The sequence below is a fragment of the Salvelinus fontinalis genome, chromosome 33, assembly GCF_029448725.1.
Source record: "Salvelinus fontinalis isolate EN_2023a chromosome 33, ASM2944872v1, whole genome shotgun sequence".
Classification (NCBI taxonomy): Eukaryota; Metazoa; Chordata; class Actinopteri; order Salmoniformes; family Salmonidae; genus Salvelinus; species Salvelinus fontinalis.
Window position 1 is genome coordinate 20,459,042 of NC_074697.1, and position 23,041 is coordinate 20,482,082.

General features: G+C 41.1%; 1 protein-coding gene across 2 annotated transcripts in view; it reads left to right on the forward strand.

The window, feature by feature from the left end:
• Nucleotides 1–23,041, forward strand: part of LOC129831799 (calsyntenin-2-like) — a 681,146-nt gene that overhangs the window by 206,380 nt on the left and 451,725 nt on the right. Inside the window, exon 1 of one of the 2 annotated variants that reach the window (XM_055895259.1) lies at nucleotides 11,687–13,164. The exons of the other annotated variant lie outside the window; for it this stretch is intronic. The gene's annotated coding sequence lies outside the window, so the exon portion shown is untranslated. Of the gene's footprint in view, nucleotides 1–11,686; nucleotides 13,165–23,041 lie in introns of those variants that run through there. 2 annotated transcript variants of the gene reach the window in all.

The following is a 23,041-nucleotide window of genomic DNA, read 5'->3' on the forward strand; positions in this document are numbered from 1 at the left end:
ACAGTAGGGTGGTTATATACAGTAGAGTGGTTATATACAGTAGGGTGGTTATATACAGTAGGGTGGTTATATACAGTAGAGTTGTTATATACAGTAGGGTGGTTATATACAGTAGTGTGGTTATATACAGTAGAGTTGTTATATACAGTAGAGTGGTTACATACAGTAGGGTGGTTATATTCAGTAGAGTTGTTATATACAGTAGGGTGGTTATATACAGTAGAGTTGTTATATTCAGTAGACTGGTTATATACAGTAGAGTTGTTATATACAGTAGGGTGGTTATATACAGTAGAGTTGTTTTATACAGTTGGGTGGTTATATACAGTGGAGTGGTTATATACAGTAGAGTTGTTATATACAGTAGAGTTGTTATATACAGTAGGGTGGTTATATACAGTAGGGTGGTTATATACAGTAGAGTGGTTATATACAGTAGGGTGGTTATATACAGTAGAGTTGTTATATACAGTGGAGTGGTTATATACAGTAGAGTTGGTATATACAGTAGAGTTGTTATATACAGTAGGGTGGTTATATACAGAAGGGTGGTTATATACAGTAGGGTGGTTATATACAGTAGAGTTGTTATATACAGTAGGGTGGTTATATACAGTAGAGTTGTTATATACAGTAGGGTGGTTATATACAGTAAGGTGGTTATATACAGTAGGGTGGTTATATACAGTAGAGTTGTTATGTACAGTAGGGTGGTTATATACAGTAGAGTTGTTATATACAGTAGAGTTGTTATATACAGTAGGGTGGATTATATACAGTAGAGTTGTTATATACAGTAGGGTGGTTATATACAGTAGGGTGGTTATATACAGTAGAGTTGTTATATACAGTAGGGTGGTTATATACAGTAGGGTGGTTATATACTTTAGAGTTGTTATATACAGTAGGGTGGTTATATACAGTAGAGTTGTTATTTACAGTAGGGTGGTTATATACAGTAGGGTGGTTATATACAGTAGAGTTGTTATATACAGTAGGGTGGTTATATACAGTAGAGTTGTTATATACAGTAGGGTGGTTATATACAGTTGGGTGGTTATATACAGTAGAGTTGTTATATACAGTTGGGTGGTTATATACAGTAGAGTTGTTATATACAGTAGGGTGGTTATATACAGTAGAGTTGTTATATACAGTAGGGTGGTTATATACAGTAGGGTGGTTATATACAGTAGGGTGGTTATATACAGTAGGGTGGTTATATACAGTAGGGTGGTTATATACAGTAGGGTGGTTATATACAGTAGAGTTGTTATATACAGTAGGGTGGTTATATACAGTAGAGTGGTTATATACAGTAGGGTGGTTATATACAGTAGAGTTGTTATATACAGTAGAGTTGTTATATACAGTAGAGTTGTTATATACAGTAGAGTTGTTATATACATTAGGGTGGTTATATACAGTTGGGTGGTTATATACAGTAGAGTTGTTAAATACAGTAGGGTGGTTATATACAGTAGGGTGGTTATATACAGTAGAGTGGTTATATACAGTAGGGTGGTTATATACAGTAGAGTTGTTATATACAGTAGGGTGGTTATATACAGTTGGGTGGTTATATACAGTAGAGTTGTTATATACAGTTGGGTGGTTATATACAGTAGAGTTGTTATATACAGTAGGGTGGTTATATACAGTAGAGTTGTTATATACAGTAGGGTGGTTATATACAGTAGGGTGGTTATATACAGTAGGGTGGTTATATACAGTAGGGTGGTTATATACAGTAGGGTGGTTATATACAGTAGGGTGGTTATAGACAGTAGAGTGGTTATATACAGTAGAGTTGTTATATACAGTAGAGTTGTTATATACAGTAGAGTGGTTATATACATTAGGGTGGTTATATACAGTAGGGTGGTTATATACAGTAGAGTTGTTAAATACAGTAGGGTGGTTATATACAGTAGAGTGGTTATATACAGTAGGGTGGTTATATACAGTAGAGTGGTTATATACAGTAGGGTGGTTATATACAGTAGGGTGGTTATATACAGTAGGGTGGTTATATACAGTAGAGTTGTTATATACAGTAGAGTTGTTATATACAGTAGAGTTGTTATATACAGTTGGGTGGTTATATACAGTAGGGTGGTTATATACAGTAGGGTGGTTATATACAGTAGAGTGGTTATATACAGTAGGGTGGTTATATATACAGTAGAGTGGTTATATACAGTAGGGTGGTTATATACAGTAGAGTTGTTATATACAGTAGAGTTGTTATATACAGTAGAGTTGTTATATACAGTAGAGTGGTTTTATACAGTAGGGTGGTTATATACAGTAGGGTGGTTATATAGAGTAGAGTTGTTATATACAGTAGGGTGGTTATATACAGTAGAGTGGTTATATACAGTAGAGTTGTTATATACATTAGAGTTGTTATATACAGTAGGGTGGTTATATACAGTAGGGTGGTTATATACAGTAGAGTTGTTATATAAAGTACGGTGGTTATATACAGTAGGGTGGTTATTGACAGAGTTGTTATATACAGTAGAGTTGTTATATACAGTAGGGTGGTCACATACAGTAGGGTGGTTATATACAGTAGGGTGGTTATATACAGTAGAGTTGTTATATACAGTAGGGTGGTTATATACTGTAGGGTGGTTATATACAGTAGTGTGGTTATATACAGTAGAGTTGTTATACAGTAGGGTGGTTATATACAGTAGAGTTGTTATATACAGTAGGGTGGTTATATACAGTAGGGTGGTTATATACAGTAGAGTGGTTATATACAGTAGGGTGGTTATATACAGTAGAGTGGTTATATACAGTAGAGTGGTTATATACAGTAGGTTGGTTATATACAGTAGAGTTGTTATATACAGTAGAGTGGTTATATACAGTAGGGTGGTTATATACAGTAGGGTGGTTATATACAGTAGGGTGGTTATATACAGTAGAGTTGTTATATACAGTAGAGTTGTTATATACAGTAGGGTGGTTATATACAGTAGAGTTGTTATATACAGTAGGGTGGTTATATACAGTAGAGTTGTTATATACAGTAGAGTTGTTATATACAGTAGGGTGGTTATGTACAGTAGGGTGGTTATATACAGTAGAGTGGTTATATACAGTAGAGTTGTTATATACAGCAGAGTTGTTATATACAGTAGAGTTGTTATATACAGTAGGGTGGTTATATACAGTAGGGTGGTTATATACAGTAGAGTTGTTATATACAGTAGGGTGGTTATATACAGTAGAGTTGTTATTTACAGCAGAGTTGTTATATACAGTAGAGTTGTTATATACAGTAGGGTGGTTATATACAGTAGGGTGGTTATATACAGTTGGGTGGTTATATACAGTAGAGTTGTTATATACAGTAGGGTGGTTATATACAGCAGAGTTGTTATATACAGTAGGGTGGTTATATACAGTAGGGTTGTGGTCATATACAGTTGGGAGGTTATATTCAGTAAGGGCGGTTATATACAGTAGGGGGTGGTTATATACACTATGGTGGTTGTATACAGTAGGGGGGGGGGTGATTATATACTGTAGCGTGATAGTTAGGGCTGTTATATGCTGTAGGGGGTGGTTATATACCTTAGGGGGTGGTTATAAACAGTAGGGGGTTTGTTATATACAGTAGAGGGGTGGTTATATACAGTAGTGTGGTTATGTACAGTCGGGTGGTTTGATACAGTAGGGTTGATATATACAGTAGTGTGGTTATGTACAGTCGGGTGGTTTGATACAGTAGGGTTGATATATACAGTAGTGTGGTTATGTACAGTCGGGTGGTTTGATACAGTAGAGTGGTTATATACAGTAGGGTGGTTATATACAGTCGGGTGGTTATATACAGTTGTGTGGTTATGTACAGTAGGGTGGTTATATACAGTAGGGTTGTTATATACAGTAGGGTGGTTAAATACAGTAGGGTGGTTATGTACAGTCGGGTGGTTTGATACAGTAGGGTTGATATATACAGTAGTGTGGTTATGTACAGTCGGGTGGTTTGATACAGTAGGGTTGATATATACAGTAGTGTGGTTATGTACAGTCGGGTGGTTTGATACAGTAGAGTGGTTATATACAGTAGGGTGTTTATATACAGTCGGGTGGTTATGGGCGCCCAGCTGGTTCTGGCTGGCGTGGCTATGCTAATTTAGCGCTACATTTTGTTTTCGCTATAAAACATTTAATAAATCTGAAATATTGTTTGGATTCACCAGATGTTGGGCTTTCAATATCTGTACGCTGTGTATTTTTTCTGAAATGTTTTAAGATAAGTAATTAGTTATATGACGTTGGTCTCTGTAATTGTTCTGGCTGCGTCGGCACTATTTCAGATTGCAGCTGCAATGTAGAACTGTGATTTATACCTGAAAAATGCACATTTTTCAAAAAAAAACTATGCTATACCATAAATATGTTATCAGACTGTCATCTTATGAAGTTGTTTCTTGGTTAGTGGCTATATATATTTTTATTTAGTCGAATTAGTGATAGCTACTGACGCAGGAAAAAACTGTTGGAGTAAAAAAATTGTGTCTTTTGCTAACGTGTTTAGCTAATAGATTTACATATTGTGTCTTCCCTGTAAAACATTATAAAAATCTGAAATGGTGGCTTTATTCACAGGATCTGTATCTTTCATTAGGTGTCTTGGACTTGTGATTTAATGATATTTAGATGCTACTATTTAATTGTGACGCTATGCTAGCGATGCTAATCAGTGTGGGGGGGGTGGGGGGTGCTCCCGGACCCGGGGTAGGTGCTCGATAGAGGTTAATCCAACCGCTATGTCAGATTTCAAAAAGGCTTTACGGCGAAAGCATACCATGCGATTATCTGAGGACAGCGCCCCATATACACCTGCGTTAAAAACATTTTCCAAACCAGCAGAGGCGTCACAAAAATCAGAAATAATGATAAAATAAATCACTTACCTTTGAAGATCTTCTTCTGATTGCGATCCCAAGGGTCCCAGTTACACAACAAATGGTCATTTTGTTCAATAAAGTCTTTATATCCCAAAATAGTCAGTTTAGTTGGCGCGTTTGATCCAGTAATCCACCTGTTCCACTCGTTCAACATGCAGACAAAGGAATCCGAAAAGTTACCAATAAACTTTGTCCAAACAAGTCAAACAACGTTTCTAATCAATCCTCAGGTACCCTAATATGTAAATAAACGATAAAATTTAAGACGGAATGTAGTATGTTCAATTACGGAGATAAATAACGAGGTGCACGCCCTCATCGACGCGCGACGCAAGACTACAGTCCAAATGAGAGACACCTTGAAAAACTACAACTACCAATTCATTTTTCAAATAACAAGCCTGAAACCCTTTCTAAAGACTGTTGACATCTAGTGGAAGCCATGGGAACTGCAATCTGGGAGGAATTCCTTTGAATATTCCATAGACAAGCATTTGAATGGACTGTGACCTCAAAAAAAAAAAAATCCGGATGGATTCTGTTCGGGTTTTTGCCTGCCATATCAGTTCTGTTATACTCACAGAAATGATTTTAATATGGCTGAGATCCCGCTAACATGATCAATATGACAACAGCCAGTGAAAGGGTGGGTGCAGGGTGCCAAATTCTAAACAACAGAAATCCCATAATTAAAATTCCTCAGACATAGAAGTATTTCACACAATTTTAAAGATACACTTCTTGTTAATCCCACCACAGTGTCCGATTTCAAATAGGCTCTACGGCGAAAGCACCACAAACGATTATGTTAGGTCAGAGCCAAGTCACAGAAAAACACAGCCATTTTTCCAGCCAAAGAGAGTCACAAAAATCAGAAATAGAGATAAAATGAATCACTAACCTTTGATAATCTTCATCAGATGACCCTCATAGGACTTCATGTTACACAATACATATATGTTTTGTTCGATAAAGTTCATATTTATATAAAAAAATTATACATTGGCGCGTTATGTTCAGTAGTTCCAAAACATCCGGTGATTTTGCAGAGAGCCACATCAATTTACAGAAATACTCATGATAAATGTTGATGAAAATACAAGTGTTATGCATGGAACTTTAGATGCACTTCTCCTTAATGTAACCGCTGTGTCAGATTTCAAAAAAGCTTTACGGAAAAAGCAAACCATGCTATAATCTGAGTATGGCGCTCAGAGACCAAACAAGACAAAAAGATATCCGCCATATTGTGCAGTCAACATTAGTCAGAAATGGCATTATAAATATTCACTTACCTTTGATGATCTTCATCAGAATGCACTCCCAGGAATCCCAGTTCCACAATAAATGTTTGTTTTGTTCGATAATGTCCATCATTTATGTCCAAATAGCTACTTTTGTTAGCGCGTTTTGTAAACAAATCCAAAGTCACAAAGCGCGTTCACTAAGAGCAGATGAAATGTCAAAAAGTTCCGTTACAGTCTGTAGAAACATGTCAAACGATGTAGAGAATCAATCTTTAGGATGTTTTTAATATAAATCTTCACTAATGTTCCAACCGGAGAATTCCTTTGTCTTCAGAAATGCGATGGAACGCGACCTACCTCTCACGTGAATGAGCGCCGTGAGCTCAAAGCATTCTGCCAGACTGATTCATTCCCCTCTCATTCGCCCCCACTTTACAGTAGAAGCATCAAACTAGGTTCTAAAGACTGGTGACATCTAGTGGAAGCCTTAGGAAGTGCAACATGACCAATATCCCACTGTATCTTCAAAGAGGGAATGAGTTGAGAAACGAACAACCTCAGATTTCCCACTTCCTGGTTGGATTTTTTCTCAGGGTTTTGCCTGCCATTTGAGTTCTGTTATACTCACAGACATCATTCAAACAGTTTTAGGAACATCAGAGTGTTTTCTATCCAAATATACTCGTAATATGCATATATTAGCAACTGGGACTAAGTAGCAGGCAGTTTACTCTGGGCACCTCTGGGCACCTTATTCAGCGAAGCTACTCAATACTGCCCCCAGCCACAAGACGTTAACAGTTTTAGAAACTCCAGAGTGTTTTCTATCCAATGCTATCAATTATATGCATATCCTAGCTCCTGGGCCTGAGTAACAGGCAGTTTACTTTGGGCACGTCAGTCATCCGAACTTCCTAATACTGTCCCCTAGGCTTAAGAAGTTTTAATGAAGTGGTGATTAAAGAGCTCAGCCATGTGATTCTTGTCAGTAACAACATCATCAACTTTAAGGGACATTGGCCATGTGGAGGAGGGTTTATTCTCCAGGTTTTTATTCGTTTTCCAGAATTTCTGGGGTTAGACCCACAGACAGAGAACTGCTCCTTAAAGTAACTCACTTTGGCCTTCCGGATAGCCTGAGTGCACTAATGTCTCATTTGCCTGAACGAGGGCCAGTCAGCCTGAGTATGCGTGTGCCGAGCCTTTTGCCAAATGCAATTCTTGAGGTGGAGTAACTCTGCAAGATCACGGTCGAACCAGGGGCTAAACCTGTTTTTAATTCTAATTTTCTTTATGAGGCCGTGTTTGTTAACAATACCACTGAAAATATCAAAAAAGAAGGTCCAAGTGTCTCTGACAGAGAGGATCAAACTGATTCTATACCAATTTACAGAGGCCAGGTCATGAAGGAAGGCTTGCTCATTAAAGTTTTTTAGAAAGCCTCTAAAACAAATCAGGACAGGTCGTTTCACTGAGCAGCCATTATGAACACAGGCTGTAAAACAGTGAACACTAAGTTCATTACAGAAAACACCAGACTGATACCTATCAAAATTATTTGTGAGGAAAACATCGAAGAGAGCAGCCTTTTCTGGGTCTTTGGAGTCATACCTTGTGGGACTGGTAATAATCTGAGAGAGATTTAGGGAGTCCCATTGCTTTAGGACTTGGTCAGGTGGTTTATGCATGTCCCAGTTTAGGTCACCTAGAAGGACAAATTCAGACTTGGTGTAAGGGGCCAGGAGAGAGCTTAGGGCAGGTAGGGTACAGGCCGGTGCTGATGGGGGACGATAGCACCCAGCAACAGTCAACAAAGAGCTATTTGAAAGTTTAATACTTAAAACCAGAAAATCTAATTGTTTTGGGACAGACTTGGTGGACAACCGAGCACTGATGGTGATCCTTGGTAAAGATTGCCACTCCCCCACCTTTGGAAGATCTGTCTTGCCAAAAAAGGTTATAATCAGAAAGGTTAACCTCAGTATTCAAAACACTCTTCCTTAACCACGTCTCAGTAAAGACCAACACATCTGGATTGGAGCTCTGAACCCACACTTTCAATTGATCCATTTTAGGTAATAAGCTTCCAGTGTTAACGTGCAGAAAACCCAGGCTTTTACGGTCAGAAATCAGTGCAGCACATATCAGAGCACAAGTCAGAATTGGGGCTAGCAACAGTAGATGGGCCAGGGTGTTCATGCACATTTCCAGATATCATCAACAGTAATACAATCAAGGCACGGCAGAGGATAGGGAGAACTCTGCTGTGCTGATTTATGACATCTGAATGTGCATCAGATGGCAACAAGATCATATTGTACAGCAATTTCATCAGGTAACATGATTACAAAGCCGGCGAGGGGTGTTTAGAATGGGATGGGAGGCCAAAAGTCTGTGTAACCAATAGAGAGTCAGAGTCCCGAGTGTGGGAACAAATATAGTCTGTCCCACGGTTGGGTAAAGAAAGTTCGTAGTCATGCAGGAGTCATGAGACAAATAGCAAAATAGCAAAATGCACAAGAAAAAAATAAAATATATAATGACTTGGGGCTAGCCATTGTAAGTTCAGTCATTCGCCCCATCAGTGCATGTGTGCTGGATGTGAGCGAAAGCTCAGGAGAGAGAGAGGGGGTGTACTTCTACCAGACAGGGGGAGACAGGCCAGGGCAGACAGGGAACAGATCGCCAGGTTGAATCCAAGCAGCAGTGCAGCAGGCAATGGGATTAGGTGTCACCCAATTGGGAGAAGCGTTTATTTCTGGAGGTGGTGGTTATCCTTTTCTCAATAGGGGGTGCTGTTTGCACTTTGTAATAATTTCGTTCCCAAATTAAACTGCCTCGTACTCAATTCTTGCTCGTACAATATGCATATTAGTATTACTATTGGATAGAAAACACTCTCTAGTTTCTAAAACCGTTTGAATTATATCTGTGAGTAAAACAGAACTCGAGTTGGAGCAATTTTCCTATGAGGATGTGAGAATGCTGAAATCTGCAGGCTGTTCTGAGGTCGGTTTATTAACCTGTCTAGGATCAGCGTGGCGCTAGCGGCACACCCCCCCCCCCCCACTGAAAAACCAGTGCCGCGAAATTCAAAAAAAATATTTTTTTAAAATATTTAACTTTCACACATTAAAGTCCAATACAGCTAATGAAAGACACAGATCTTGTGAATCCAGTCAACATGTCCGATTTTTAAAATGTTTTACAGGGAAGACACAATATGTAAAGATGTACATCTATTACCTAAAAACACATTAGCATAATCCACCATCTTTTATTTGTCCACCAACACCAGTAGCCATCACCAATTCGGCTAAACTAAGATATTTATAGCCCCTAACCAACAAAAAAACTCATTAGATGACAGTCTGATAACATATTTATGGTATGGGATAGGTTTTGTTAGAAAAAAGTGCATATTTCAGGTAGATGGCATAGGTTACAATTGCACCCACCGTCACAAATGGAATAGAAAAACTACTTAGAGCAACGTGTTTACCTACTTACTAATCATCAAACATTTCGTAAAAATACACAGCATACACGAATCGAAAGACACAGATCCTGTGAATACAGACAATATTTCAGATTTTCTAAGTGTCTTACAGCGAAAACACAATAAATCGTTATATTAGCATAGCACATAGCACATAGCAGCCCAGCATTGATTCTAGCCAAAGTGAGCGATAAAAGTCAACATCGCCAAAAGATATTAATTTTTTCACTAACCTTCTCAGAATTCTTCCGATGACACTCCTGTAACATCACATTACAACATGCATATACAGTTTGATCGAAAATGTTTATATTTAGCCACCAAAATCATGGTTAGACAATGTGAAATGTAGACAAGCTGGTCAGAAAATGTCCTTGCGCCACTTAGACAGTGATCTACTCTTATACATAAATACTCATAAACGTGACAAAAAAATATAGGGTGGACAGGGATTGATAGACAATTTAATTCTTAATACAATTGCGGAATTACATTTTTTAATTTATCCTTACTTTTCAATACAGTTTGCGCCAAGCGAAGCTACGTCAAAAAACATGGCGTCCTAAGCCACTAAAATGTTTCGACAGAAACACGATTTATCATAATAAAAATGTCCTACCTTGAGCTGTTCTTCCATCAGTATCTTGGGCAAAGGATCCTTTCTTGGGAGTAATCGTCTTTTGGTGGAAAGCTGTCCTCTTGCCATGTGGAAATGCCAACTGCGTTCGGGATGAACTGAAAGCGTGCCCAGCTATTCACAGCGTTAAAGAAATAAATGTCCCAAAATCGCACTAAACGGATATAAATTGCTATAAAACGCTTTAAATTAACTACCTTATGATGTTTTTAACTCCTATAACGAGTGAAAAGATGACCGGAGAAATATAACAGGCTAAACTAACGCTTGGAACAGGAGAGGGTCGGTGTCCTCCACGCGCGTGACGCACCAAGAAAAGACTTGCTAGCTACAGGGTTTTTTGATTTATAGGGCCTGTGAACGCGCAATCGACCCCATTGGAATCGTCATCACGTAAAGGCATCCAGGGGAAGACGTAAGAAGTGTCCGTACAGTCATAGCAATATCAGTGCCCTTTTAACTGACTTCAGAACAGTGGCCAACATTTCTGAAATCTGAATCCATGTCAGGGAAATTGCTGTAGAATGGGCTCTGTTCCACTTAGAGACAAAATTTCAACTCCTATAGAAACTATAGACTGTTTTCTATCCAATAATAATAATAATATGCATATTGTACGATCAAGGATTTTGTGGGAAGCCGTTTCAAAAATTACCCAATTAGCATAAATAGTCTCAACAGCGCCCCCATCCTCAACAGGTTAATTTACCTGTCTTCTATTGGTTGAGATGCACTGCATACGCCTTCCCCTGGATGTCAGCGAATAGTGAGAATTGAAATGGAGTTGCTAGGCAGATCTGAGGCCTTATAAATGGGCTGGCAACGTGGGGTTCTCCCTTTCTTCTCTTCGCCATGACGCAAAAAGGACCTCAGGATGTCGTCCTAGAAAGCTCCCGTTATAGCCCTTAGATATATCCGGCTCTGTTTTAATTCGATATAGGTGTTAAAGACATCATAATGTTGTTATTTTAAACTGAGTTATATCAGTTTATATCAGTATATTGCGATTTTCGGGTATTTATTTGTGCTGCGTTCTAGGGACTTGGGCACGTCTGGCCCACATGGCTAATGTTTACTGCTAATTCCATTGTTGAAGGCGACAATCTACAACCGAGCAACGATTCTTTCCGCCATTAATTTCGGTGCGGTCTCGCTTTAACGCACGCTGTATGTCGTAGTAACGTTAATTTTAAAAATCTAACACAGCGATTGCATTATATCCAGTAGGGAGTTGGTTATTTACAGTCGAGTGGTTATATACAATAGGGTTGTTATACACAGTAGGGAGGTGTTTATGTACAGTCAAGTGGTTAACCCTAATTGCTCCTGTAAGTTGATCTGGATAAGAGTGTTTGGTAATTGTGTACCCCATAACATGCATGGCTGTGTTTCATTATAAAGTATCCAGCTGGAGATTAAAGCCATTCATGTTCTCCCCACGTACAAAATGTCATTCTGAATTATTATCATCATATTTACACTCCTTTTCCCCCTCTGATATGGTATCATTGTCTTGAATTGCATATGTACTTGAAAACATGGTCGGTAGCTATCATAGGAAATATCATATCTTCTACTTACCATCCGTGCAACAGCCAAGATTGCTTAACATCAACCTGCTGGCATGTAATACAGACACACACCCTTGACATTCTACAGTGACTGTGAATTACATTGAGCATGTTGTGCTATCTGTCCATGATGATGAAAAGAGATGGATTACCATTTTCATTTCATTTTCCGGGATTTTGGAGATGCTTTCTTTTTCTGCTGGTCTCTCTCTCTCGTTCTTTCTCATTCTCACTTTCCCTCTCTCGCTCGTTCTCTCTCTTTGTCTCTTTCTCGTTGTCTCTCTCACTCTCTCATTCTCTTGCTAGTTCTCTCTCTCGTTCTGTCTCATTCTCTCTCATTCTGTTCTCATTCTCTCTCATTCTGTTCTCATTCTCTCTCGTTCTGCTCTCATTCTGTTCTCATTCTCTCTCGTTCTGTTCTCATTCTCTCTCGTTCTGTTCTCATTCTCTCTCGTTCTGTTCTCATTCTCTCTCATTCTGTTCTCATTCTCTCTCTTTCTCTCTCGTTCTGTCCTCATTCTCTCTCGTTCTGTTCTCATTCTCTCTCGTTCTGTTCTCATTCTCTCTCGTTCTGTTCTCATTCTCTCTCATTCTGTTCTCATTCTCTCTCGTTCTGTTCTCATTCTGTTCTCATTCTCTCTCGTTCTGTTCTCATTATTTCTCGTTCTCTCTCGTTCTCTCTCATTCTCTCTCTCGTTCTCGCTTTCGTTCTCGCTTTCGTTGCCGTTCTCTCTCGTTCTCTCTGGCTCTCTCGTTCTCTCTCTGGTTCTCTCTCTTATTCTCTCTCAGTGCATGCTGGGAGTGTTTTGTAGTTGAGAGGCCGTGTGGATTGTTCTTTAAAAAAAATATATATATGGTGGTGAGTTAACGCACTGTTAGTTTAGCGGTACCCACTGGTTTTGTTCAAAGTTAGGGAGGAAGAGGACAGAGTTTTAGTTTCCTGGGGTTTGAACGGTGTGGTGTGCGCGATGGCGTCGTAGCTTAGCGCAGAGGAGACGCTATCATTACGGTATGATTCAGGTGTGTTCCTGAGAATGGAGTTAAAGTGTAGGAGGTTCTGCTTGAATTTATACATTCTGCATTCAGAATGAACAAAACTGTGGTTGTGTTCATGAAAATAGTACATTTAGTGGGTAGGCTAATTACTAGTGGAATATTTGTAAGGGATGTGTTGGTGGCAATTTCTCGTCTTCCGACTCCTTCGACAACGGCTGTAGTTGCCAATCTGCCTCCATTTATTACGGATGATCAAATCCGTACAGAGCTGAGTATTTTGGTAAGTTTGATAGCTGTTTTCTTCTACTGATGGCAGGTTTTCAGGCAGATGCCGTTAAGCATGTTGTTTTGTTAAATATGCATTTTAAAGTGATGCATGTGGGGGGGCTCTACGCAGGGTTTGCCAGTACAGATAGCCTGCAGTGATTTGAGTGTGGGGACTTGGGGCATAAGAGCATTGCGTGCCCACATAAAGGCTGTAGCCAAGGTGAGGGTACAAGCGCCAGTGGGGGATATCGAGGTCAACGTGCATGGGGCCATGAGACGCAGGCGGCAGAGACTGGACCTAGTCATGCTATAGATGGTGATGTAGATGATAAAAATATATAAAAAATGTAACTAAATCAAATCAAATCAAAGTGTATTTGTCACGTGCGCCGAATACAACAGGTGTAGACCTTACAGTGAAATGCTTGCTTACAGGCTCTAACCAATAGTGCAAAAAAGGTGTTAGGTGAACAATAGGTGAGTAAAGAAATAAAACAACAGTAAAAAGACAGGCTTCTGGTTGGGGTATGTACGTACGGTCACTGTGGGGACGATGTTATCCATGCACTTATTGATGAAGCCAGTGACTGATGTGGTGTACTCCTCAATGCCATCGGAAGAATCTTGGAACATATTCCAGTCTGTGCTAGCAAAGCAGTCCTGTAGCTTAGCATCTGCATCATTGTCACGTTCCTGACCGGTTTTCTGTTATTTTGTATGTGTTTGACGGTCAGGGCGTGAGTTTGGGTGGGTAGTCTATGTTATGTGTTTCTATGTTTGTATAAGGGTGACCTGATATGGCTCTCAATTAAAGGCAGGTGGTTTTCATTTCCTCTGATTGAGAGTCATATTAAGGTAGGTGTTTTCACACTGTTTGTTGTGGGTGGTTGTCTCCTGTGTCTGTGTATGTCGTTGCGCCACACGGGACTGTTTTCGGTTTGTTTGTATGTTCGTTCTTTTATGTAGTCAGTTTCCCTGTTCATGCGTTCTTCGTGTTTCATGTAAGTTCGTCGTCCAGGTCTGTCTACGTCGTTTATTGTTTTGTAGTTTGTTAAAGTGTTGTCGTGTTTTTCCGTTTTGTAAATAAATATTATGTCGAATTCAAACGCTGCATTTTGGTTCAATCCCTGCTCCTCCTCTTCGGATGAAGAGGAGGTGGAAAGCCGTTACAATCATCTGACCACTTTTTTATTGACTTAGACCTGCTTCAATTTTTGCTTGCAAATTGGAAGAGAATAATGGTCAGATTTGCCGTCTGGTGGACGAGGGAGAGCTTTGTATGTGTCTCTGTGTGTGGAGTAAAGGTGGTCTAGTGTTTATCCCCTCTGGTTGCACATTTAACATGCCGATAGAAATTTTGTAAAACGGATTTAAGTTTCCGTGCATTAAAGTCCCTTTCCATTAGGAGCGCCGCCTATATGAGTGTTTTCCTGTTTGCTTAAGGCGGAATACAGCTCATTGAGTGCGATCTTAGTGCCAGCACCAGTCTATGGGGATATGTAGATAGCTACGAAAAATACAGATGAAAACTCTCTAGGTCAATAGTGTGGTCTATAGCTTTTCATGTGATACTCTACGTCAGGCGAGCAAAACCTCGAGACTTCCTAAGATATCTTGCACCAGCTGTCGGGATGTTTATAATGGGGTTCAGGTATTCGAATAATAAAAAGGCCAAATGTGTGTTATTGAATTTTCCTTTGCTCAGGCATAAGTTGGCTATTTGGCTAACGAGGAGGAACAGGGTCAAATGTGGAGAGATAACGTACCCGTTGCTATTATTTAATAGGATGGTCTCTGCACGCCTTAGGGTGAAATTTGTGAGGTGGTGAGGTTTAAATGAAATGAAAATGTATCATTTAAAAGAGACAAAAAGTCAACAGTCTCTCTGTCTCTCTCTTCTTCCCTCTCATTCTCCCTCTCTGTCTCTCTCTCCTCTCTCTCTCTCTCCTCTCTGTCTCTCTCTCCTTCTCTCTCTATGTCTCTCATTTTCTCTCTTGTTCTCTCTCTCTGTCTCTTTCTGTCTCTCTCTGTCTCTCTCTCCTTCTCTCTGTCTCTCTCTCTCCTCTCCTTCTCTCTCTCTCCTCTCTTTCTCTCTCTCATTCTCTCTCTACCATCTGTCTTTGTCGTTTTTCTCTAATTTCCTATCCCTTTCCTTCTCTCTTATATTTCAGTCTATTCTTTCTGATATACTTTCTCACCCTTTTCTCTTTCCTCCCTCTCCCTCTCTCTCCATCAACAAGTAAAGTAACCCATGCAGGCGTTAATTCCCTTCTCTTCTGATTAGTCTAAATTACCTTCCTCCCAGTTTTATGTTCTGAAATGACCCCTCTGATGCTCAAACTCTTTTTGGTGATGAGGATGTTGATTATGAATGGTGTAATTTGATTTTGAATGGTTTTATAGATGTACCAAACTGGCCTGGACCAGAGTGTAGGCCATGACTGCTTGATTGGTATTACTGTTCTGGCCCTTGACTCTGTGTGAGGATAGGTCTTTATGAGGTGATTGGCCAGTCATACACCATTATGCTTTCCGCTCTATTCCTATTGCTGGGAGACTTCATTATACAGCTGCCCGGTCGCTGCATCATGGGGCAAATAATGGTTGAAATGTCCCAAAAAAGTACCCAATTCAAAGAGAGAATAGAAGGAGTGAGCTAAAAAAAGTATAATTAAGAGGTGTTTGGACAAAAGAAATAGAGGTATTTTTAAGAATATGGAAGGACGGAACTGGGAGGAATGGAGATTTGATTGCGCTTTGGTGATTAGAATTGGCCAGCCCCTGTTGAGAATGAGTGTTTGTAGGGCTACACAGGATGTGTGTGTGTGTGCGTGTGCAGGCGTACATTAGCATTCAGTAGCCTATATTGTGCCAGTGGTTTGTAACAGTAATTTAGAGTGACTGGCCTTGTTGCCTCTAGCCATACAGACTCATAAGGGATAATTACTTTATGAACAGATGTTAACAGAGTAGCAATAGTAAATAGCATTAAGCCCCTCAGTTTGTCTCACTTAGTCCCTCACAACCAGAGACACTTTCTCTTGATGTGTGTCCCGTGTCTCCTGTCCCATGTCTCGTGTCTCGTGTTCCGTATCTCGTGTCCATTGTCCCGTGCTGGGGGAGAGGGTGTGACTGGGGATGGACCATCCACTACAGGATATGACTAGACAGATGTCTGAGGATTAACACTAGTTTAAATGGATACACACATTGCCTGGGCTGGAGTCATCATCGCATTAAAACCTGCAAGTGTATGTGTGTGTGTGTATGTGTGTACGGGCACGTGTGTGCGCATGCGTGCGTGTGTGCGTGTGTGCATGTGTGTCCATTCAGTCTGTGTGTGTGTTTGTGTAAGTCTATGTTCTTAGATATCACTCCCCAGAGATAAAGAATATACCATACACAGGCATGCTGAGATAAGCAGGGGGTTGCCATCTTCAGCTCAAATCCTCCTTTGATGTAAGGTGTTTTTAATCTCTACAGCTAGAGGTGCTAGACTTGTGTTTTTCAGTTTGAATTTGGCTGTGTGTGTTTACGTAGTTAGTATGTGGTTAGTATGTGTCTGTGGATGTGTTTAGTCTGTGCAAATACGTGTGCTCGTGCATACACAGTGTGTGTGTGTGTGTGTGTGTGTGTGTGTGTGTGTGTGTGTGTGTGTGTGTGTGTGTGTGTGTGTGTGTGTGTGTGTGTGTGTGTGTGTGTGTGTGTGGGTCAATGCACTGCTCAAGGGCATGTTGACAGATCTCCCACCAGGCCAAAAAACGTGAACCCGAACCCTCCAAGATCCCCCCACAGTTCCCCAATAGCTGTCCCTCAACCATCCGAGAACCTTCCCACAGCCCCCCCACCCAAGAAGAAAAATACAATAAAAAATACAATTAATTAATATTCCCCACCCCCAAGAACCCTCCAATGTGCCATCAACCAAGATAATGAACTAAGGAGAAAAAATAAAAAGACAGAAGAAAACAGCAAACAACAAAGCAAAATGAAATAAAAATCTAAATCTACATTTTTAAAACAAAGGACATCAAGGACAACTCAAATTATAACAGCAATGCCAACTGTGTATGTTTGTTTGCATGTCTGGCACTATTCCATGTATGTGTGTGTTCTTGTATGTGTTTATTTGAATGAGAGTGTGTATATATATGCATGTGTAAAAACACCTGCACGGCATCAGCCTCAGGAAAACCGGCATTAGTTGTAAAAACACCTCAGTGGCATAATTTTTTAAATTATTATTATTATTTATATATATATTATTTATGAATTCTCGGTTTTACAAGCATACAGATAATGACAGCAAACAATACATTGAGAATACCCCACACCCCTTAACTGAAAAACTAAACAGAACACAGCATTGCTCTTAAGGAATTGGCACCTTGCTTCATTGATGTTTGACCTACTGTACAGTATAAGGACTATGCTCGGCATTAAAAACAATTACTGTGGATCAGGGTTGGTTCCCATCATCATGTGAAAGATACACTATAAAGGGCTGCCATATCCTAACAAATGTATTAGATCTTCTAGATATATCATGTCGAAACCTTTCCATATCTACAGTTGAAGTCGGAAGTTTACATACACTTAGGTTGGAGTCATTAAAACTCGTTTTTCAACTACTCCACAAATTTCTTGTTAACAAACTATAGTTCTGGCAAGTCGGTTAGGACATCTAACTTGTGTATGACACAAGTCATTTTTCCAACAATTGTTTACAGACAGATTATTTCACTTAGAATTAATTGATCACAATTCCAGTGGGTCAGAAGTTTACATACACTAAGTTGACTGTGCCTTTAAACAGCTTGGAAAATTCCAGAAAATTATGTCATGGCTTTAGAAGCTTCTGACAGGCTCATTTAGATCATTTGAGTCAATTAGAGGTGTACCAGTGGATGTATTTCAAAGTCAAAATAGTGTACAAGACAGTCCAGGAGAACCAACATAGTGATCAAAATGATCCAGGAGAACCAACATAGTGTACAAAATGATCCAGGAGAACCAACATAGTGTACAACATGATCCAGGAGAACCAACATAGTGTACAAATGATCCAGGAGAACCAACATAGTGTACAATATGATCCAGGAGAACCAACATAGTGTACAATATGATCCAGGAGAACCAACATAGTGCACAATATGATCCAGGAGAACCAACATAGTGTACAATATGATCCAGGAGAACCAACATAGTGTACAAAATGATCCAGGAGAACCAACATAGTGTACAAAATGATCCAGGAGAACCAACATAGTGTACAAAATAATCCAGGAGAACCAACATAGTGTACAATATGATCCAGGAGAACCAACATAGTGTTCAAAATGATCCAGGAGAACCAACATAGTGATCAAAATGATCCAGGAGAACCAACATAGTGATCAAAATGATCCAGGAGAACCAATATAGTGTACAAAATGATCCAGGAGAACCAACATAGTGTACAATATGATCCAGGAGAACCAACATAGTGTACAATATGATCCAGGAGAACCAACATAGTGATCAAAATGATCCAGGAGAACCAACATAGTGTACAATATGATCCAGGACTGACAGTGTTATGATTGATCCACACATGCTCCATACAACTTTTACACACATGCACACACTCCCCCCCCCCCCCCCTCTCTGTGTTGATTTGTGTCTCCCCTGATCAGTCTCGCTAAGGCCTGAGTCTCCCTTCCCCCTCAAGTCCTGCTCTTTCCTTCCCATCTCTACACACACACTCCTGAATCCTCTCAGAAACACTAAGTGACTGGGGACTAGAGGTGTGTGTGTGTGTGTGTGTGTGTGTGTGTGTGTGTGTGTGTGTGTGTGTGTGTGTGTGTGTGTGTGTGTGTGTGCGTGTGCGTGTGCGTGTGTGTGTGTGCGTGTGCGTGTGTGTACGGTGTGTGCGTGTGTGTACGGTATGTGTGTGTGTGTACGGTGTGTGTGTGTGTGTACGGTGTGTGTGTGTGTGTATGTGTGTGTGTGTGTGTGTGTATGGTGTGTGTACGGTGTGTGTGTGTGTACGGTGTGTGTGTGTGTGTGTGTGTGTACGGTGTGTACGGTGCGTAACACACCTCTCTGTACAAAGACAGTGGCCTTCCCTTCAAACAGCCAGCCATCCTAACAGGATTACATTTTGAAGGGTTTTATTTACTCAATGTGTTCTCTTCCTGTTTCCCTGCTGGCCGCAGGCAGCCCCAAACAATCATACTTATTCTTCCAGGATCAAAAGAGAGAAGAAGTTTCTCTCTCAATGACATACACACAGACACAGACACACACACCCGTACGCACACACACACACACAGGCCTTCTTCCCTCTCATTTCCACATGAAATGAACTCTCTCAACAAGCTGATAAGATTATATAACTGTTTTACATATGAACATTTTCTCCTCTTGTCTGCCTGTGAAGACGGTGAGTAGATAAGAATTTTAAGTAAACGTGTCTTGGGAAGAAAAAAAAGGTTTTCTTCTGTGATTTATAAATGGCTGTTGTCAAGGTAGCAGAATATCATGATTTTGATTGGACTATGACAGGTTTTACCATCTGGCATTAATAATTTCAGTCACAGTTCTACTTACAGCATTAGTGAATTACAGTTAGTATTTAATGTACACATGCTAATTGGTTCACTGTATGTCTGAATATTGTAACTATCATTCTAAACAATGCAGTGTAAACAGTACAGCAGAACAGATGTGGCAAATGATCCAAGATTCATTAATGCAATTATGCGCTGAGCTGCCGCATGCAGTCAGACTGCTACTTCCCAAAGTCAACCTTTAACTCACGCTGCAGAGCCATTCGATTGGAAGGGCCATATCTGGCATGTGACAATTGTGTCTACTTCCTTTTGGTGCACAATTATTATTATGTTTTGTGTGTGAGAGAGTTGTTTTATAATGGGCGTTATGACCCTATATGAATGGAAAAAAATCTCTCTCTCGCTCTCACTCTCGCTCTCTCTCCCTCCTCAGGGGGTAAGAGTGGATCTGTGTGGCCTAGTGCAGTCAGGCTCTGCCTATCTCTGCAGGTTAATAAGTCCCCATCTCCAAAAATAGGGCTGCTGCACTAGGGGCTGTGGCGGTCACAAAATTTCGTCAGCCGGTGATCGTCAAGCAAATAACTGTCGATCTCACGGTAACTGATGCATTTACCATCTCCTGGCTTCCACCCATAGCCTACAAGCCACTGATGCAGAATCTGCACTCCCCACAACACTACATGACACAACACAACACGACAACGCAATACAACATGACACAACACGACGACCCAACAAAGCAAGCGCCTCATTGCAGGGGATGTGGAGAAACATCAAACACTGTGTTCTATTCTTTCTCTCGCTCTCCTTCCCCTGTTCTTTTTCAGTGTTATCGGAGAGTGTTTTCTTCAGCCAGGGGAAATCCAACTTTTGATAAGACCTTGACCTTTACTACTGAGCTCCATCTGAGTAGAGACAAAGACAACAGAAAGAAAGATAAAAGAAAGGGGTTGGGCAGAAAGAGAGAGAGAGTAAGAGAGATAGAGGTGTGTAATGTGTAATGTTTACTGTTAATTTTTATTGTTTATTTCACTTTTGTATATTATCTACCTCACTTGCTTTGGCAATGTTAACACATGTTTCCCATGCCAATAAAGCCCCTTGAATTGAATTGAATTGAGACGGTGTACATTTTGAGGTGTGTGTGTACTGAGGGTGTATCATGGATAAGTGTGGTTGGATTTGTGTTAGAAGAGTTGAACCACAGTGGTTTCACAGTGTTATCTCAGGGTTAGCCCACCTCACAGTTACCTCAGGGTGGGATCACGCTTGGTTCAGAATTAAATATTGAATTGATGTAGCTGGAGTTGACTGGGACAGCCCAGCAGGTGTTTGAGTGTTCTCCAACCCATTCTAACCACAGGAGTGACACCAGCAGTCCCACCACCACCACACAGGTATCTGGCACAGTGAAACCAGTAGTTCCACCACCACACAGGGATCTGGCACAGTGAAACCAGTAGTCCCACCACCACCACACAGGGATCTGGCATAGTAAAACCAGTAGTTCCACCACCACCACACAGGATTCTGGCACAGTGAAACCAGTAGTCCCACCACCACCACACAGGGATCTGGCACAGTGAAACCAGTAGTCCCACCACCACCACACAGGGATCTGGCACAGTGAAACCAGTAGTTCCACCACCACACAGGGATCTGGCACAGTGAAACCAGTAGTCCCACCACCACCACACAGGGATCTGGCACAGTGAAACCAGTAGTTCCACCACCACCACACAGGGATCTGGCACAGTGAAACCAGTAGTTCCACCACCACCACACAGGGATCTGGCACAGTGAAACCAGTAGTTCCACCACCACCACACAGGGATCTTGCACAGTGAAACCAGTAGGTCCACCACCACCACACAGGGATCTGGCACAGTGAAACCAGTAGTTCCACCACCACCACACAGGGATCTGGCACAGTGAAACCAGTATTTCCACCACCACACAGGGATCTGGCACAGTGAAACCAGTAGTCCCACCACCACCACACAGGGATCTGGCACAGTGAAACCAGTAGTTCCACCACCACCACACAGGGATCTGGCACAGTGAAACCAGTATTTCCACCACCACACAGGGATCTGGCACAGTGAAACCAGTAGTTCCACCACCAGCACACAGGGATCTGGCACAGTGAAACCAGTATTTCCACCACCACACAGGGATCTGGCACAGTGAAACCAGTAGTCCCACCACCACCACACAGGGATCTGGCACAGTGAAACCAGTAGTTCCACCACCACCACACAGGGATCTGGCACAGTGAAACCAGTATTTCCACCACCACACAGGGATCTGGCACAGTGAAACCAGTAGTCCCACCACCACCACACAGGGATCTGGCACAGTGAAACCAGTAGTTCCACCACCACCACACAGGGATCTGGCACAGTGAAACCAGTAGTTCCACCACCACCACACAGGGATCTGGCACAGTGAAACCAGTATTTCCACCACCACACAGGGATCTGGCACAGTGAAACCAGTAGTCCCACCACCACCACACAGGGATCTGGCACAGTGAAACCAGTAGTCCCACCACCACCACACAGGGATCTGGCACAGTGAAACCAGTAGTTCCACCACCACCACACAGGGATCTGGCACAGTGACCACTCCCAGAAACACACCCTGCCTGAGGCTGCCAACAGCAAACACATAGTAAAACTAGCAAATCCTCACAGTCTGGTGTAACACCTGTAGTGCAGCCAGAAAGCTAAACCAGTACTTTGATTTGTAGTCTTCCAACTGTCTTTGGATGTCTGTAGGAGAAAAGGGCTAAAATACATCACATAAATCATAGGAATCGCCAACAGTAAAGCCAAGTTAGTCTTAGAGGACATTCAGATTGCTTCAGACATTTAGATGGTCATCCAATTTTCTGTGGGGTCGAAGAGTTCTCCAAAATGTCCTCCATATATGATTTCCCTGACAGTGTACAAGACATGCTATTTATCTGTGTGTGTTGGAGGTGAGCAGGCTAGAGTCGGAGAGGGACAGATGTGTGGTGGTGGCCTTTGGGTGACAGGTGCAGTGACAGCCAGGTGTACGGAACAGTCACCTTGCTGTGTGCTGGTTAAGTAATGAGGAGCTTTTTATTCTTACAGATTACCAAAACACTGCTGTCAAATTTATTTGGTGAACGTGCCGACAACTGTTATCCTTTTATCTTTGTTTACCCTTCCCTTCCTCGTTCCCCTCATTCTTTAGGAGACAATAAACACAGACTCTGTGCCCCTCGCCTCCCGACTGGTGGCACCTGCGTGTTTTCTGTCATGTTGCTCTGTGAGGCAAAAGGTGTTCAGAGAACGGAGAGGAGATTAA